This window comes from Pinus tabuliformis, chromosome 1_2 (genome assembly GCF_031772625.1).
Source record: "Pinus tabuliformis cultivar Carrire ecotype Pingquan chromosome 1_2, CPIR1, whole genome shotgun sequence".
NCBI lineage: Eukaryota > Viridiplantae > Streptophyta > Pinopsida > Pinales > Pinaceae > Pinus > Pinus tabuliformis.
The window spans coordinates 494,710,535-494,727,755 of NC_142298.1; the positions used below are offsets into that span (position 1 = coordinate 494,710,535).

Here is a 17,221-nt window from a genome sequence, read left to right on the forward strand (position 1 = left end):
TGAGGTCGTAGAACTACAAATGAAGGAGATAATAGGGAAATGAATGATTTAGGATACAATGTCACACAAATATATACTTAACCTATAAAGATGAAGGAATATAACATTCAGATGCAAGAGGATCCAAAATTGGAAATTTTTGGAGATTATTGGGATCATGATATGATTACTAAGGTGGTGGATCTATCAAAAGAATAAGAAGATGTGTTTTCTTGATTTTTTGATGAAATGAGATAAATTGTAGGTTATTTATAGGATATGAAAATAAAACACACTCATATTCTAAGCCAATTATAAAAAGGTCATATCGACTTAATCCCATGTTTAAAGAAAATTGTAGAAATAACTCTATTACATCCTAGCTACTAGGTTTATTATTCCTATAAAAGAGCTAGAATGAATTATCCCTATGGTGGTATAATACAAGAAGAAATGATATATTAATATATGTGTTGATATAAAAGGATTAAATGCAGCTTTTGTGCATGATACTTCCCATTGCCATTCTTGAACAAGGTATTAGAGAATGGGGGTAGTAGGTAAGCCTGCTCATTTATTGGCAGGTTCTCTGGATATCACCAGGTGAAAATTTCCAAAGAGAATAATAATAAGACAACATTTGCAATAGAGTGGGTCTCCTTTACCTATATATTTTGTGGTACATGGAACTTAGTAGTTCATTGGAACCTCATCAAGACTAAAACTCTATCAACAATTATACCCTCTTCCATACACTATTAGGGGAAGATATGACCACTTTTCATTAATGCCTATCATTTGGGAAATTTCTTATTTTAAGGTTTTCTTATTTTTATAAGGGGTATGATCCAAATATTAGGGGTGATTATAATCTATGCTCAAATGTATGAGTCATAAATTCATATTTCTATGTAAAAGGGAACTTGATAGATATGTAACTAATGGAGAAAACCGTAATTAAAGTTGACTCCATCAAAATGACAACTTATAAGAATGCAATAGGAACATAGTGAAGTTTGATAAGGAGAGATCCTAAAATTGGCCTCATTGCGTGTAGTGGTTCTTTTTAAAGTAATTCTTCTTCTCCAATTCTCACTCTCTCTTCATATTTTTGTGATGTATTTAGTTATTATAGTTTTATCAATGTTCTTGTGATTATTTTAATGGTAGATATTTATGTTCTCTCTCTTCATCTCTGAAAATTCAAGCCTCTTTGGTATTTTCCCTAAAGGTCTAGATCATAGCTATAAGGTAAAGTTACCATTAGATGGGAATGAAGGTTTGAAGCATATTTCAATTTCAAACTTTTGCAGCAATCACCAACCTCATTCAAGCACATTTGTAGTTGATTTGCAAGGCCATACACTCTAATTATTATAGTTGGTCCACAATAATTACAAGCTTGTATATCGTTAGATCTTAATTCAAAATTGAAATATCATTATTACATGGATTCACTAGATACATTGGTCTATAGCATGGGCGTACCATTACCTCTACAAAAACGCAAGTTACTATACAAACACTTGACATCTTGGTGGCCCATTGCACTTGGTATTCTCACATTGATTGTCATTGTATATATCTGCACATAGAAGCTTTTTCAACCTCATTTCATACCTTTCTCAACTTGTCCATGGTGGTAAGACCACCATAGAAGAACAATAATGGACTGAAGGTAGGGTATAAATATGCAGTGAACTTCATGCAAGTTCCATGACCTATACATAAAATTTTGAAGGATTAACAATGGGTCATTTTAAAAGATATTATGTTAGATTAGATTATTTTTTTACATAACTTGATTTCACTTATGGGTTTGAGAGATATCATTGATTGAACTCACACATGTATATAAAGTAGTGTGATCGTGCATATCTTAAATTTCAGTAATTATTTTCTCACTACAAAGATCATTATGAAGTAAGTATAATATATCAATGGAAAATTTTCATGAATAACTCAAATTTCCTTTGACAGAATTTGATTTCATCACTTGTAGAAAAATTTACCAAAAAATTAGATCCATTACTAGAAAACTTCAAAAAAGGCATGGTTATGGGTCATCCACAAACCCACGGTTATGGGTAAATAGCAAAAAACCCATTCTCCAAGTTTTTCATTTCCAACTTTGTTATGGGTCATCTGAAAACCCACAATTATGGTAGCCACACAAAACCCTTCTCTTCATTAGCACTTGCACATTGTAGTCATGAACATTATGGTTCATCCACAAACCCACTATTGTGGGTTAACCACACAAAGTCTTCTCTTCATTGGTTCATTTCATATTGTAATCACGATGATACATTAAACATAATTAGTTCCTTCTTTTCCTGGCATGGTTGAATGATGGGGACCATCATTTTCTAAGGGAGGAGGACTGATTCGAAGCTTGGGGAGGTTATGATATAAGTTTGATTGTATAAGTCATAAACTCATATTTTTATGCAAAAGGGAACTTAATATATATGTAACTAAAAGAGTAGGCCCTAATTATATTTGATTCCATCAGAGAGACACCTTATAAGAAGGCAATAGGAAGAGAGTGAAGGTCCATAAGGAGAGGTCCAAAAATTGGCCTCATTGCATGTACTAATTATTCTTAATGGAATTATTCTTCTCTAATTCTCTCTCTTTCTCTATATCTCTCTCTCTCTATCCATAATTTTGTGTTTTATTCAATTCTTGATTTTTTTATCAATTTTATTATGATTATTTTCATGGTATATCTATATTTTTTTCTCTCCTCTTCTCTCAGCATTAAAGCCTCTTTCATCTTAGCCCCCAATATTTGGAATAGGGTACCACGTAGGATGACATGTGAAATTGACTAGGAATTGGTTGGAGGATGGAATGGATAATTCCACTCCATTGATCCATATTGTGTCATGCACATGCCTTCCTAGAGTGAGTATGCACTTCCTCCCTATATTATAGTAGTTAACCACCATTTTTCTCTCTCTCCCCATGTTAGTTGACATTTAGTCTAGTTTTGGAGTTTAATTGAGTTTAACTAGTTATTATTTTTAATGTGGGTGTTATTAATTAGTTATATCTTATATATAACTCCATTTACTTCCAATTTGCTTCATTTTAGGATATTTTTCTAATTTTGTGTCTCTTGGAGTAACTTTGACTTGCCAAAGAGGGAAAGTAATTTTGAGTTATACTAAGTACATGCACATGGAACCCCAACCTAATTTGATTTGGTTATTCCTCCTAGAGAGTCTATATATTGTATTCATGTTCATCAATAATACATGATCACATTGTATGAGTAATTTGAATTATCTCCTTGGTTCACTAGTTAGTTTCTCAATAGTTTTTTTTATCTCTTCTTTCTTATTTTGCAAGTAACTGGTATAATATTTTTTCATACTTAGATTTTGTGATTGTGATTAAAATTTGTCATGCTGATATATCATAAAATAAGTGAGGATATGAATAAACCTAACATATTATTTCACATTTGAGAATATTGGACAAACCCACAAAGAATGGACCAGCTCACAGTGATCCTCACTCCTTTTAATTACTTTAACTACAAGCTAAAAATCCTTATATTTCGTACACTTAGGGACTCTATAGGATTACAATGGATGTTAAGATTGATCATACACCGACCTTTGGGAATTTTAAATAATTAAATAGTATGGATGAAACCTACAAGATAGTTTTTTTCTATCTCCCCTAATATACTCTTTCATGTTGAGTCAAGATTAACACATAATCAAGTTTGGAAAAGGCTAGAGGAATTGTTTGGAAAGACAGACGAGTTAAGAGAAAATAAGATAGAGAATGAGATTATTTGTGTAGATACAGAAAATTTTGATACCATATAGGATTTCTCAATATGAAATACTCTTATGAAAAGGGTCAAATCTTGTGGAAAATATAGGAAGGATGAGCAACTCATCGTACATGTACTTTATAAACTAGGTCCTCAATATTTTTCTTGTCTCTTCTATTTGTCCAATATGTGTTATATTCTTTGGATAAATTATATGTATCATAAACAAATGGGGGGGTCCCAATGGGAGTTGTTGACCCCCCCAGTTGGGGGATATGTAGAAGCGTAGGAGCCGCCCTACATGGGGTTCAAGGAAACACCTAGAAAAAAATATTTGGATGGTTTTTTGCATCCATATTTAGTAGTTTAGACCCATGGTTTTTATAAAAGTAGTTTTGTGGTGCATGGTGGTTTTTTCCCATGGTTGTGTTGTTTCTATTAAAGAAGTATGGTTGGATTGGTTTTTCATTTATGCAACATGATATATATTATATTGTAATATTGTACATAAAATATAATGAAAATTGCTCTTTGGTTTTCTTGGGTTTGGGTTTCTAGGATTAAATTTCTATGTAAATTTGTGTATTTTCCATTTTATTTATTAAGAATATATTTGTAGGGATTCATTATACAGAGTTAAAACATACACTTTACAGTGCTAAAATATCCATGGGTAAGAATTGGAATATGCCATATTTAGATGATTTCATTGATTCCTTGATACATGAGCATAATAATGGCATACACATTGGGGATATTAATCCTTCCACACTCTGTGTGCTTATAGTAAAGTATGATAACAAAAAAAACATGTAGAATACAAGGGATATTAATCATATATATGGAGAGAAATCTCAATATATTAAGTAGAATAATATTATCAAGAGAGAAAACTATAATAAGGAGAGAACAAAGTGTAGCTATTGAAATATGGGGTTCCATCGAGAGAAGATAGTTGATTTTAATGGCCAAAGTATTTCAATAGAATAATCTAGTTGAGTACATTCTATACAATGACAGGGAGAAGATTGAAGACTATCCATGAGAGGATCAAGCTATGGATCATGATTTGATTGATATTAATCCATCATCTAATAAATTTATTTCAGACTTATGCTCGTCCTATAATATGATTGTATCAAAATATTATTATTTTATACCTTGCACTAGTCCTACTACAAAAACTTCTCCATCACCTTTTTTTGAGGGAGATCTTCAAGATGATTTTTCATACTCATCAAATCAGACTTTTGATCAAATTGTAGGATATTATTTATAATTCCATAATCATCCCATTACATTTCTAACTAAAATTTTACATAGTGCAAATCATACTTTAAAATTAGCTAGTTAGCTAATTGGTGAAACCACAAAGTCATAAGGAACTAGTTTTCATCTTTTTGGTACTCCACAAGCCCTCATTGCTACTATTAGAAAGGAAAAAGGCTCAATTAGTAGTAAAAGGATTCTCATATGGTGGTATAGGATAGTTCTAGAAACAATATTAATACTGATAGGGGTGTGAATCAATATTAAGGCTAATTTTACAATTATTTCCAATTCAAAAAAATTATTTTACTTGGCAACCATTCATGTAAACAACTGACAACATATCATGTAAGAAGAAACATAAATTGACACATGAAGATCATAGAAAAACCATAAAAAACATACACACGTGAACATATATATTTAATGTGGAAACCCATAAGGGGATAAAACCACAAATACCGATTACATCAAGTTTTTTGTGAGCACCCACTCACAAGAAACACCAATTCCCTTAATTATTTTTTTGGCACTAATTAGTAGGAAGCACCAACTCGATTGTTTCACTAGCCCCAAGTAGCAGGAAGCAACAATTCCCTTGATTTCTTTTCTAGCACCCATTGGTAGTAAGCAGTAAGCGAGTAACAGTGACTAACCTGGACTGTCGTCCATCCAAAAACCTGCAAAAATGGAGATTAGCCATTTAAGTACTTTGAGAGGAGGGGGGAGATTCGACCATGCGATTTGCATAGGTGTAAGGGTCGTCCTCTTCCTACATATCATCTTTAGCACTGGAACAACCTCACTTGGTGTTGTTCTCATCCTGCTTATCATCTATAGCACCGGAGCAGCCTCGCTTGGTGCCGCCCAAACCAGCTTCAACTCTGAGAACCTATGAGGTGCTGCACTCGACCGCTTTCATTTTCTAACCACCTCTGGAGGGAGAGCTAGGCCTTTTAGCCTCCTTTTGCACTAGATTAGTTCTCGGAAGCTTGGTACTCATTTCAGGGGGATCCTCTTTAAAATCAATGGTAATGGTGGCTGTTATAGTCGGCATGCTGAGAAAACAGGGGAAATGGAACTGGGAAGTATGCTGTTGATCAGGGATGAGACTGGAGATGCCTCTTGCAGGCTGAGAAATCCCGCGACCAGCTCAGAAGCCATGACCACTTCTTGTCTCATGGTAACGACCCAATGGGGAGTTTGAGGGAGGAGACGTGGAGCTGGGAGAGGTGGAGGGAGGGTGGTGGGGAGGACAGCCACGGCTCAAGCCGCGACGACACTGCATCCTCTAGCGCAGACGAGGAATTGAATACAATTGAGAATGACTGAGCAAGAGAAAGCAAGAAGCAGAGGGCGGGAAATGAACGGGCGAACCAGTGAAAAGCTCATAAAGCAGAGAAAGGGTGCACAGATTAGGGAAAGAGTCAGAGTGAAACAAGAATCCCTGAGAGCAATGGGAGCTTTGCGTAACATGAAAGCCTGGAATGAGGTCAATGCAACAAAAAATTGAACATCTACGCCCAGTGTTGGTTCTGGAGCTATGCTCTAAGACAACCGAGGAGCAGTAAGAGTGCAGAGGCAACAAAGCAGGCGTGAAGCTTCTGTTAGAAGCCATATTGCTGAAGAATAGATGCGAGCATGGGCAACTGTGCTGCAAAAATGCAGTGGGGTGGTTGGCAGGCTCATTGTTAATGCAATTAATGAGGACGAGGACAAGAGGAAGGGTGGCGGTGGTAGAATCCCATGCACATGCCCAAATCCTCTGCCACATATCATGCCCTCTGATGACCCGCATATGGGGGTGTAGCATAATGTTATAAAAATAATATAAAGATCTAATATTTAGAAATTTAAAATATTTTTTTTGAAATTATTGTTTAATATAATTTATTTTGTTAGATTTTTTTTCTCATTTAATATCCTTTGTCTCACTCTTCTTTCATCATTATTACAAAACCATAAATTTTAATTATGAAAACAACATTTGATTGTGTCCCAACAAAATTCATTATAACAGAATCTTATAAAATAATAACACAAAATTCATTATAACATAATCTTCTAAAATAATATAACAAATAATATTTAGAGATTAAAAATAATTTCTTAAATATATTAAGATTTGACATCATTTATTTGACATAGTTTACTTTGTGAGTGTTTTCATCACTATTGCAAATACCCTTGTAGATTTAGGTCCAGGTGGACTCTTTATATTTAAATTGAGGGAAGCTTTTTATATTAAGAAGTCATAGCGGTGATCTTACCAATATTTTTCACATATTTGGTTGGGATGTGGTTTATGTTTATATATATATATATATATATATATATATATATATATAGTTTTTCCATATATTTATATTTTTTATTTAATAAATTTTATTTTTAATTAATTTGTATGGAGATTTAAATTCAAATAAAAAATATAAATTTCAAAATATTTTTGAATAATTTTTTAAATTATGATTTATATTTTTATAAATGTTAATAATATTTATAAAATTTCCATTTTCAAAGTTTTTTTTAGAATTATATAAAGTTTAATAATATATAGAGATAGTATAATGAGATATTTTGTAGGAAAAAGTGAGTTTATATTATTCACTATGAGTGAATTTAAGATTAGGTAAGCTCCATTATAATAATCACCCAAAATCGCTATAAAAAACAATACAATGATTTAAAGCATACAATAATTTTGAAAGTAGTTTAGGTAGCACAAAATCATTCATGACAATAAACATTTGGAACACCTAACCAAATGTATAAATATTAACAAGCATAACCAATATAACTAATAGGACAAGGCCCATTTCATGTGGGGGGTTATCATTTCCCTTGAGGTTGGTTCTAATCATAATTGGTTGTCTTGAGATCTACGATTGTCTGCCTCTAATTACCTTCCTCAAGACTCTCTAAAGGTTTTATGTCTAAAAATTCAGAAAGATAAGTCATGGAAATTTATTATTTTTGTTTTGTGATAGATGAGGTTAGTTGTGGAAACACTCTCCTCTCACAAGGAACTTGAAAACTCCATGTCATTATGTTCCTTAAACCTCAAGTATTTCCTAGGAAAAAATAAATAAGTTGGAGAGTCAATGAGTGGCTTCCTCCTAATAAAATAGGGATCACTAACCCTTCCCCCACCCCACCCACATATTGACTCTCCAACTCATTTTTGTTTATTTTAGGAAATCCTAGAACAATACAAATAACATCATTTTGGTTTTTTGATAGAGAGGGTTATTTATGGAAACATTCTCTCTTCTCACGAAGAACTTAACAACTCCATGTCATTATGTTCCTTCAACCTCAAGGGTTTCATACAACAACAAAAAATAAGTTGGAGATTGAGTCAAGAGGATCTAAAAAGCCTCACAATTCGAAGTCTTCAAATCTCAACAAAACTAGCACCAAGTGGTAGAGTTGGCAGGAGCTTTCCAACAACATGAACTACACCTCAATCTAAGTCTATATGAGGAAGTTATGCTCATATGAAGTTTGGACCAAAAAAAAAATCAAAGTCAATGTCAACCTAGGGTGCCATATGGCACTCCCGCAAGCTACCATGTGGCAACCCACTCAGCAATCCAAGTGAACCCACAAAGATGATGTGGCACCCACTAGAGATGCATCTAGCATAACGTGGTACCCAATAATTATTGACATGGTTGGACATATAAGTGCCATGTGGCATCACTAGGATGTGCCACATGGCATCACCATGGCATGTGACATGTCCTTACCACATAGTTCCAGTCATCATTAAGTGGACCAATATAGGGATGCCACATGGCAGCACCCTGTTGGCCAGGTAAACAATTATTAGACCAATTTGGAGCCGCCACATGGTAACACTCGGTTTTCCAATTAAGTTTGGCAAATGACAAATTTTTTAATTATTGTCTTTTTTCATATAATAAAAAAATTAAGTTTGGGAGTCCATGAGGTTTAACCCCAAGACCTCCCCAACAACCATTGACTTATATAATTCTACCGACCAACTAATGTTCTTTAGTAATTCTGTCCTCGACACATTATTTAAGGTATGATTAATTCATACATCGAAAGGGGTCGCGAGCATGGAGAAAGGCATATACATTCGAACAAGCAGTAGGCCAAGAAGGGGTCCCACACAAGAACAGATCCTGAGGTAGATTCTAGGAATATTCTTAGAGCATATTCTAGGTAATATTATAGGAATATTCTAAATTGTTGTGGCACAAGGAGGTGACAGATTAAAACCTGGCCAAGTTTATACGCATTTTTCTTCAAATTCCTGAAGGAGTCTATTGTTGTAGTCACAATTATGATCTAACTAATAGACCTTAGGGCTCATGGAAGAAGCCCACGTGTGCCATTAATGATTAGCATGTTTTATGAGATGGATTTTCACTTGTCAGAAGGTAATCAAGTTTATACTCATTCTTCTTAGAATTTTGAGAGGAATCCGGATAAAAATTTAGATTTGAGCAAGATATATGAGGGCTCATGGCATAAGCCCACATGCGTCATTAAATTCTTGGCATTAACTTCAAGAAAACCTTGCACATGTTAGAAGGTGGTCATATTCATACTCTAAAGTTACAAAATTCTGAGGCAGAGCTACTAATATGGAGTATGTTGCAGTTTGAACATCAGATTTTTGGGTCATATGCATATGTGAGGTATTTCCATGCATTTTCTCATGTACTTTTCTTTCATGTTTTTTAGATAATAGAAAGGCCTCTCCACCTTCAAGCTGGGCCTAGAGACGTAACTCAGACATTATGAGTGAACTCCATTAACAAATATTTGTGAAGTATCTATATTGTCTTCATTTTTTGTTACTTCTTCATGGATGTTGTATATATGGTATTTCCATGCTCTTTAAGCAATTATGTCTAACATCATTGAAGAAAATATCTTGGATTAGAAATTCAAGAAGTAGTTCCCTCCTAGTAAAGTGGGGATCACCCCCCGGTACCCCGCTCATAGACTCCCCAACTTATTTGTTTCTTTCGTGGGAATTCTTAGAAAAAAAACAAATATTTTATCATTTTTGTTTTGTGATCCCTATCGGAAGAGAGAATGTTTCCACATAAAATAAGTTATTAATTTTGTTTTGTGATGGAGAGGTTAGTTGTGGAAACATTCTCTCTTCTCATAGGGAACTTGACAACTCCATTTCATTATGTTCCTTCAACCTCAAGGATTTCCTAGAACAAACCAAATAATTTAGAGAGTAAATGAGTGGCTCCCTCCTAATAAATCAAGGGTCAACTCCCCACCTCTAGGCCTAAACCTTGTTATGTTGGAACAAGTGCACCATATTCAACTCAACCTTTTGGTTTTGCATGCCACAAATTATAATATCATCTTAATGACAAATTTTTTGATATATTATACCTTATTAAACATGTCATCATTTCATTTGTTCTAAATGGGGCACTTCAATTCTTATTTGTTAGCATGTTGTGCAAAACTCAATGACCATGGGGATTTTATTGCCTAAGAATAGGGGCTTCAGTTGTTGACCAATATTCTAAAATGTTAATTCATAAAGGCGGTTTTAATTTTTTTTAAAATCATTTCAATATATTGTTTCATATCAGGGGGAGGTGGGGGGAGGGGCAGTAGTTAAAGTAGGTTTATAATTAGTGGAAGGGTGGGGAGTGGAGTGTGGTTCATAGGGTGGAGGGTTTCATAGGTATTGTGGAGGTGTTATAGGTATGAGGAAATGCCTTATTGGGAAAAAATTAATGTGCAATAAATAATACTGAAACTCTCTTTTCAAAGTAGAAATTGACAGTGAGGTTGCACCTTCACCCCTTATTGAGACCATTCAAATCCTTCATATGCAAAATAAGTTTGATAACTATAGACCTTATTTCTCATATCTTTGTATATATCAATTGTCTTAACCCCAATTTGTATCTAACTAATTTTATCTATGTAGGGTTTTATCTCTAATTTTGTATAGTTTAGTTTGTTGTAGGTTTGTTTCATTCATTCTTAAAATCCCATAACTTGATACCATATTTAATTGTAGAGGTATTTTCTAGTTCAAGGGCTCTCTTACAAATCCCGATTTTTCATTATTTGGGGCTCTTTTTGAGTGGTTGATTTAAATTGGGAGATTGATGGACTTTTGGTCTTTAAATGGAAAGGAAGCCAATATCGCTCTGAAACATATATGGTCCTTCCATACATGTTTATGGTGATGCATATAAATTCCTTTTGTCATTACATGGGTAGAGGATTCTGATGATTACCTCAATGTTATTGAGCTTAACAAACAAATTAGGTTTTTGGTTTTGGAAAGATGGGTTTGAGCCCTTAATTGTAAATAATCTACTTGTGTTATGTCCAATCTTAATCATAATATATGAAAAGACATAACAAAATGATAGAGTACAATGAAGAAAGAACTTATTTCTACCTAAAGGATAGAAATAATCCATTGGGATAAATTGAGCCTTAGGATCACAATCTCTTGAATCTCACTTAATGAGAATGTTTTTTAATTGGAATGATAATAAAACAAGAATGGGATACGGGGAAAATATCTTATCTAAATATTACTATAATGTGAAGCTTGATAGATAGAAATATATTTTTCTTAATATTTATAGGAGATCAAATATCTAAGGCATGAAGAGTTACAACTTGAGATAACTCATCTTTCTAAGTATACAAATAGATATCCAAATACATAAAATCCTTGCTAAAAAATGCATGAGCATGTTTAAGACTGAAAAGAAAGGTGAAGATAGTATAACAACAAACCATTTGACCAAGGATATCTTACTATAATGGTATAACTAACTGTTGGGATGTTAATGCACTTTTTTTTCTTTCTTAATTATGAGCTTATTGGAGTTTTTTCATGTTCATGTACTATAGGTAGAAATTAAAAAAATATTAAAAATTCCAAAAAAATGATATCTAGATATCTAAGGGTTTTCTATATTCGATAAGGGGAGTTCACCAAAAAACAATTGGGGGATAGTTTTTATTATCTGATGAAAATAGGGCCATTGTTTAGTATTCCATAAACAAATGTATTATGTCATGGAAATGGGTATCAGATATCTGACGAACTCTACAATGCAATGCAGTGGGACATGCGTCGGATAACTGACGTTCAACCTGATAATACAACGCCGTAATTTTATCAGAGATCCGACAAGAATTTTTGGAGGATAACTCATCATAGAGCACAAAAATTCGACGAGAACTATCTGACAATTGGGCGTCGGACATCTGACGGATTGGTGCAAGAACTGGCATGGACAATCCATCGATGAGGCGTGGGAAATTTGATGGACATTTAAAAAATATGACGAGAATTTTGACGATATGTCATCAGAAATCTGACGAGTGAAATCACATCCAAAGGCCCCATTATACATCCAACGAGGGGCATTCGGCCATTAAGCGACTGATATTTGATGGAGGGGAAGGTGAAAAATATGATGGAATTGATATAGCATTGGATTTTCGACTCCCTTTGGAATATTAAAAAATGATATTTTTGGGTTTGTTTTTCACTAAACAACTAATATGTACACTCTATATCATTGCCACACTTCTTTAATGCATGCCTTTTATCATCAAAATCTCATCTTACTTTATTGTAAAAAACTCAACTTACTGTATATCAAGTTACATGGCCCATTTGTACCAAAATGCCATAACAGCCATTTTATTTCCAAGTAAATATGAAGTAATCATGCAAAATAATAGGCTATAGCAACAATACAATACAACAAATAATGTTTTTCATTCCTACCACGTTTGAAAAGTTGAGAAGGTTCAGAAGGGATGTTTGGAAAAGTTTGAAAAAAAAAATGAATTGTAAAAAGTACGGAGCATATAAAGTTTCACTTGCATTACTCACAATATTCAGAAATTTAAATAATCACAAATAAATACATAAACATACCCATATAGTAATTGAAAAATGGATATTATATACATTATTCTCAATATTCAGAAATTTAAATAATCACAAATAAATACATAAACATACCCATATAGTAATTGAAAAATGGATATTATATACATTATTCTCAATAACACAATAGCATTGTCCATATTTTAAAGCCTGTGCTCAATATAAAATTGGGAATTTAAATATATGCAAGTAAATGTTCCCGCATTGATGTTCATGATTATGAAGTTGTCAAAGAGAGTATTAGGCTTCCATTATCATTAATATATCATTCCTTCCTCTGAAGGATTTCTGAAATTTCATTAATATTGTGTTGTCATTTCCCATTACACTTTGGGCAGTCCATTGAGACTTGGAATTGCTAGTACTGCCAAATGAAAATGAAAATATGACTAAACTAAAGTAGACCAATCCGAGCCAACACCAACTTCTTATAGTTAACCAATTAGACAAAAGCACAAAAAGGAGAAAATCATTTGAACATAGATAGACTCCAAGTGCCCTCAAACAAGAAAAATTTATATAGCAAAATAAAGATAGCCTTTTCCTTAAAGGTTCCTCCTTATCAAAAAAAACTAGACATATAGAGTATAACCACCAACCAGGGCACAAAATAACCAAAATAACCATTGGAAAAATATCATTAAATGAACAATGTGAATGCCTTGGAATCTCAGAGCCAAAGAATGACATACCTTGTATTTAGTAAACAACCAATCAAGCCATGGCATACAGTAACAGGGTGATCATGAAAGAGACATACTCCAACAATGTCATGCTGAAAAGGGTCAAGTAGCTAGGCCTTGTGCAAGAGCATTAAAGAATGAATTTGAGCATATGTTAAAATGTAAAATGTAAAATTTAAAGTAAATGTAAATTGTCACTTTCATGTAACAATGGCCTAAGTACTCGAAAAGGGTTCATATTGAAAAGATTCAAGAACCACCAATAAAAATTCACTTTAGCAAGAGCACCCTTCAAAGCATTTTCAAAATACTAAATGGAAAGATTCCTAAGATAGGATATACAAGAATATGAAAACAAAAGAAACTAAAATTTTAAAAAACTTAAAAAGAAAATCAAATGTCGTCTATCCCAGCAAAATAACTAACCAATTCAGAAAACCTAAAAGGAAGGTTAATACCATTTACTCAATCAAAATAAATCACAATTTAAAAAACCTGAATGTAAAATTATTACCATTCATCGCCCTCCCTTTTTCACTTTCTAGTTAGATAAAAGTAGGGCATGTTTGTTTCACTTACCTCTCATGTGAAATTTAAATCAATACCTATCAATAGAGAAGTAAACAACAAATTTATTTCACCATACAAACAAATAGGCTCCCATAAGAAGAGGCGATGTTACAAAACACCATTATTACTTTCAACTACTTCAAAGAAACAACACGATGATCAAATTTCTATTTGGAAAGAGACGAGTCTATTGAAAAGGAATGATAACCCAAAGATGATAGAGGTGAATTGTATTCATGAGTTTGAACCAATTTGAGGATTCTAAATTAAATTAGATTTGATTTAAAAAAAAAAAGTGAATACAGTGAACCTATTGGCAAATGGGTGAGTTAATCTATCAATCAATGAGAGAAGTATAAGTGGGAGGTTATTTATATATGCATCATTAAACTAAATGAGAGTTATATAATACAACCCTTGACTGGCCTCTAGATATTTCCTGTACCATGATTCATTACGACATGATACAAGAATGGACTGAGATCCCCCAACAAATACTTACTAAGCATGTACATGGTAAGGACTAACCAGCTCATTCTTACATAGCTTATTGTTGGGTGCAATCTATGGTCAATTAATGGACCAACATTTAATGTCAATATGGGGTCTGTGGAATTCAAGACGCAACGCTGGAAATGCCAGAGAGAGACTTCAGCAACCTACAAAACAAAAACCTAGTTTGTCTAGAAACTGCTCACACCATCGAATTCCCTACCTAGTCAATCCATATTTTAATCCCACATCCAAGAGAAATCTTTAGAAATGAAATCATAAAAAATAAAACTACAATCCACTGTCATTTGAAAGAAAATCCAGATTAATCCCTAACTGATAACTAAAAATAAAACCTTAATTACTAACAATTGAAAGGAAAAACCCTAACTAGTGAAATCCATACACTAGCTAATAACATTCTAGATAATATATTCATTGTAAAATCAATACAAAAATCCAACTCACTAGGCTTATTGCAGTTTTGTACTCAATCCTTTTAAAAAAAAGCTTATCTTTCTGCAAAACCAAGAGAAGTAGAAGAAAATTCCCAAAACTATCCATAGTATAATCATCCTAATCAGGTGCAATGTCTGTGCAAACAAATCTCAAATACAGAAGTAGAGACATCTTTCACTTAGATCCAATGTCGATTACAAATCTTCAAACTTCCATAATCCAATAATCCTGCTATCTAAATTCAAGATCAATCCTAGAAATGATATGAAAAGGAGAACCAAAGGCTTTGTAATTTCAATATTATAAATTTTTACTACATTTTCCAATGCTTAAAAGGGTTTATAGAACTAATAGCAGAAGTGTCCTCAGCACACAAATTTTATTAATTAGGAAAAGAAAAATTACATAGAAAATTTGCAAGGGTTTACACATGAAAACTCAACTCGCTTGCAAGCAGGAAAATGTGGTTCAAATAAGCTAAATGTTCTAACCTATTTTAGTTATGGATCACTTATTTAATTAAAAAGTGTCCATTTACATTAAATGTTATCCTAACAAATCTACTAACTACTTTCCTAAATTGGAGCCTAAGAAACGACACATTTCTAGATGCCATATCTTTTACAACAATTCATTATTTCCAAAAGGTCTCCAATATTTAATAAAATATTATAAATAATTAAATATTATATTCTAACTATTAAACTAAGGTTTATGTATTTTTGGATAATCTTAACATTCCCCCTATGATACAAAGATACATTACAACAAATACGTAGTTCATCTCTGAACTTAGTAAATTTGATTTTGCCAAGTGGTTTTGTGAAAATATCATTGATCTGATCTTCTGAAGGATAAAATATCGGCTTGATGACATCATTCACAATGAGTGTTCTGATGTGATGATACGTTGTGTCCACGTGCTTTGTTTTGGTGTGAAAATCTAGATTTTTGGCAAGATTTATGGCTGACTCATTGTCAATGAATAAAGATGTAGATTCTACTTGAGGAATTCCCAAGTCCTGCAAAACTCTGCGCAACCAAACGATTTCACATACTTCTTCCCATGATGATATGTACTCTATTTCTGCTAAAGAAGTGGCCATTGTAGCTTGCTTCTTGCAACTCCACGAAACTACAAATGTCCCCATGTTCACCAAATAACCTGAGGCTAATGCCCGATCATCAATATTACCAGTAAAATTTGCATCTGAATATCCACCAAATACAAAGTTCTTAGTCTTTTTGTAAAGAAAACCAAAATATTTTGTTCCTTGGATATATGTAGGCATTCTTTTGGCTACATTCTAGTGGTTGTCACATGGTTGCATAAAGTGCGAAATAATACTAACTGCATAAGATAGATCTGGATGGGTGGTTGTCAGATAGATCAAACTAACAATCAACTGTCGATAAGTAGTATTGTCCGCCATGTCTCCCCTTTCAAATTTTGAAAGTTTCAAGTTTTGTTCCATGGGGGTGAGAACGGGCTTGCAATCTTGCATCCCAAATCTGTGAAGAATTTCAGATTCATGCTTACTTTGAGAAATGAAAATATGTTGTGGATGTTGGAATACTTCAACTCCAAGATAGTTGTGAAGTAATCCAAAATTAGTCATCTTAAAACCAGCATGTAAATCCTTCTTCACCTACAGAACATGATCATCATTGTTTCCAGTAATGATCAAATCATCCACATACATAACAATAATCACCATATTTTTACCCTGTTGGGGTACATACAAAGTATCATTAGACAAACTTCATTGAAAGCCAACTTTGCGAAGGTATTCATCCATTTTGGCATACCAAGCCCATGGAGCTTGTTTTAATCCATATAAATCTTTGATTAGTTTGTAGAATTTATGTTCCTATCCTTCAATCCCAAAACCTGGTGGTTGTGTCATATATACATAGATCTTCATGTAAATGTTCGTTGAGGAAAGTACTTTTGACATCCATCTGATGAACTTTCCATCCTTTTTAAGCTTCCAATGCAAGTGTTAATCGGATGGTGTTCCATTTAGATGT

The 17,221-nt window shown here is 33.3% G+C and overlaps 1 pseudogene; it reads right to left on the reverse strand.

Annotated features, from left to right (window-relative positions):
• LOC149206490 (peroxisomal 2,4-dienoyl-CoA reductase [(3E)-enoyl-CoA-producing] pseudogene) overlaps nucleotides 1-16,623 on the reverse strand; it is a 70,079-nt pseudogene extending 53,456 nt beyond the window's left edge.
• Nucleotides 16,624-17,221: the final 598 nt, after the last annotated feature.